General features: G+C 45.2%; 1 long non-coding RNA gene across 1 annotated transcript in view; it reads right to left on the minus strand.

The window, feature by feature from the left end:
- The window catches only part of LOC144225807 (uncharacterized), an 11,757-nt gene that overhangs the window by 6,630 nt on the left and 2,014 nt on the right, over positions 1-3,113 (minus strand). The gene's annotated exons all lie outside the window — the stretch shown is intronic.

Consider the following 3,113-nt stretch of genomic DNA (forward strand, 5'->3'; position numbering starts at 1 on the left):
CTGTTTCTATCAAAACAAATAAATAAATAAATAAATAAATAAATAAATAAATAAATAAATAAAAGAAAATAAAAAAATTAAAAGACAAAACAACCCCTGCACATTCTGTGACACCCCTTCTGAGGGGGTCCTTCTTTCCATAAATGGAAGGGTTGATCAGTTGGTCTAACATTTCTGTCTTACAACACAGAGTCTGGAGGTGCTGTCTCACTTCTCCAAAGGATAAATAAACATAGGATCCAGCAATTCCACCCCTCGGTACATGCCCAAGAGATGTGAAAACATATGTCCACCCAAAAACTCGTGCACAAATATTCACGGCAGCGCTGTGCACAACAGCCCAAATGGGGAAACAACCCAAATACCCAATGGATAGGTAACGTGTAACATATCCACATAATGGAATAGTATTCATGAAGAAAAGGAAATGAAGTACTGATATCTGTTACAACATGGGTGAAACTTGAAAATATATGCTAAGTAAAAAGTCAGACACAAATAAATATTGTATGATTCCATTGATATGGAATGTCCAGACTAGGCAAACCTATACAGACAGAAAGTAGATTAGTGATTGCCTGGGCTAGGCTAGGGTTGGGGGATTATGACCAGTCAAGGTTACTCCTTGGGCTAAGGAGGATGCTCCAAAGTGGATCTAAACTTGATGGCTGCCCAATTCTATGATTACCCAAAAAGCTATCGAGTGGCTTTTTCATGGGTGAATTGTATGGTATGCGAATTCTATCTCAATAAAGCTGCTGAAAAGAAATCAGATATATAGTCTCTGAAGCAAGAAATCATGATGTAAATAAAGTCTATCACTTACTGCCGCAAGATTAACCAGTACCAGAACTAAAAATATTTATATGGGGAGGGAGGGAAAGGCGAGGTCTACATGAGTTAAATCCTTATCTATCAGAGAAAAGGAATCTAGAATGTATAATGCTGACACATTCAGAAGATAATTATTATTTACTTCCTTATTTAGGAAGTAAGAGAAGAAACAGCTAAAAACATTAAAAAGCATTTCCAATAAGGAACAAGATCTGAGGTGGGATAGACTAAATTCTTTTTTTTTTTTTTTTAGTTTATTTATTTTGAGAGAAAGAGAGAGAGAGAGAGAGCACAAGCTGGGGAGGCGCAGAGGGAGAGGGAGAGAAAGAGAAATCCCAAGCAGGCTCCTTACTGTCAGCGCAGAGCCCATGCAGGGCTTGAGCTCAGGAACCCTGAGATCACAACCTGAGCCAAAATTAAGAGTCAGAGGCTTAACCGACTGACCCACCTGGGCGACCCTGAATTCTTTTTATTATCTCCTTTGCTCCTGGCATCTGGTGGGTAGAGTCCGTGGATGGATACTAGTAAACATCCTGCAGTGGCCTGGGATGGGCCCCCCCCAAAGAGAAATACCCAGCTAGCGCCCCTAGTTCTGAGGTTTAGAAACCCTGGCTTGTTTTATTACCCTCATCATTGTTTTCACCCTTTGAAAGCTTCTGTTTTTGTTGTTTATTTTTAGCAGAGAAAACAGCGCAGGCTCTGGGATCTGAAGCCCTGGCTCTCATTGCTACCGTACTTTCTACCTTCCCGGTGTGCTTACCTCTCTGTCTCAGTTTACACATCTTGAAAATGGGGGCTAACTGCAAAAGCTGGAGGCCCAAGTCAATGCCTGCAAATGACTTTGAGTCGCTAATATTTAGCGCTCAGTTTATGTCGGTTATCGTTATTGTGTGCAGCTGCGTGTCTCTCCCTGGCAAAAGAGCAGAGGCGGAATAAATAGTCCTCGAATGAATGAATTCCAGGTCCCTTCCCTTGAGGCTGGTGCTTCTTTGCTTCTAAACCAGGGGTGTCAGAACGCCTCTTTAAACTCCTTTCCCCAGGGGCCATGGTGAGAATTAAGTAATCTGACCTCTGGAAACTCCATTGGAAACGTGAGATGCTGTGTACAGAAGGCTATGGCTCCTCTAGGGGAAGCAGATTGGAGGAGTGGGGAACACAGGTTTTCTCTGCCTCCACCAGTCCCCAAAAGGGAGGAGCTGTCCCCCCGAAAATGGCGTGTAAAGTGGCTCTGAAGTTCACCTATTGCTGACCACCCCTGTCAACCCCCACAAAGAAACTGCTTCATCTCCAGCTCTGCCTTTTATTCCCTGAGTGACTTGGGCAGATCACGATACATCTCCGAGCCTCAGTTTGCTCATCTGTAATATGGGAATGTCAGCGCCCACATTGCAAGGATTCTGTAAGAATTCCAGTAGACAATGAAGCATGCAAACTACCTGGCCGAAGTCTATGGTCATGGCTAGCTTTTAGTTTAGGATAGCATTTGCCTGAGAACACAGCCCTGAAAGAGCTGCTTGCCTAGAGCAGTGTGCAAAGACCTTTTCTCCACTGATGTTCTCAGTTAATTGAAAGGGTTTTTTGTTCCCGTAATAACCGAGTCTAGAAAGGAGGAAATGTTTGGCCCAAGGTCACACGGTGGCTACGGGCATCTCTGAGATTTGAGTCCAAGACCAAACTTTCTGACTCTCATCTCAGATTTTCCCACCCCCTGGCTACTGGTCAGTTCTGCAGCTTCAACAATCAGTATTCTTAAAACTTGCACATCTGTCCCACCCAATCCCAGACAGATTTCTTTGAGACTTATTTCTACCCTAGCTTCTCACACCCTGTTTCTACCTCACCCCAGTCCCTGTCTTGGGGGGAACTCTAACTCTGTGAGCTAGGGTCAGGTGGGGGGGGTGAGATGAAAATTACGAAAAAATATATTGGTGAAACTCAAAGGGCTTGCTATCCTGGTAAATTGAATTGAATAGAATTTTGTTTTCAGGGGCTCTTTGCCCTTGGCAGTTGTGTGTTGGGGGGGTGGGGAGGCCCGGGTAAGTTGAGCTTTTCCTTGGATTTGGGGAAAGGGGACAGCTCCTGGGGTCCTTTTGGAAAGGCCCTCCCCTCATTTCCGGCGTCGCTGCCAGCCTTGGCTGGGCGCCTGGATCCTGTTGCTATGACGACAGGAAGAGGCGGTGGCGGCAGCAAGCGATGCTGTGGAGAGATGGAGGCTAGTGGGGGTGGGGTGGTGGCTTTGGAATGGGGATGGGGGCAGGGATCAGGGGCAGGGGATGTGG

This window comes from Crocuta crocuta, unplaced genomic scaffold (genome assembly GCF_008692635.1).
Source record: "Crocuta crocuta isolate KB4526 unplaced genomic scaffold, BGI_CrCroc_1.0 scaffold142, whole genome shotgun sequence".
Taxonomy (NCBI): Eukaryota; Metazoa; Chordata; class Mammalia; order Carnivora; family Hyaenidae; genus Crocuta; species Crocuta crocuta.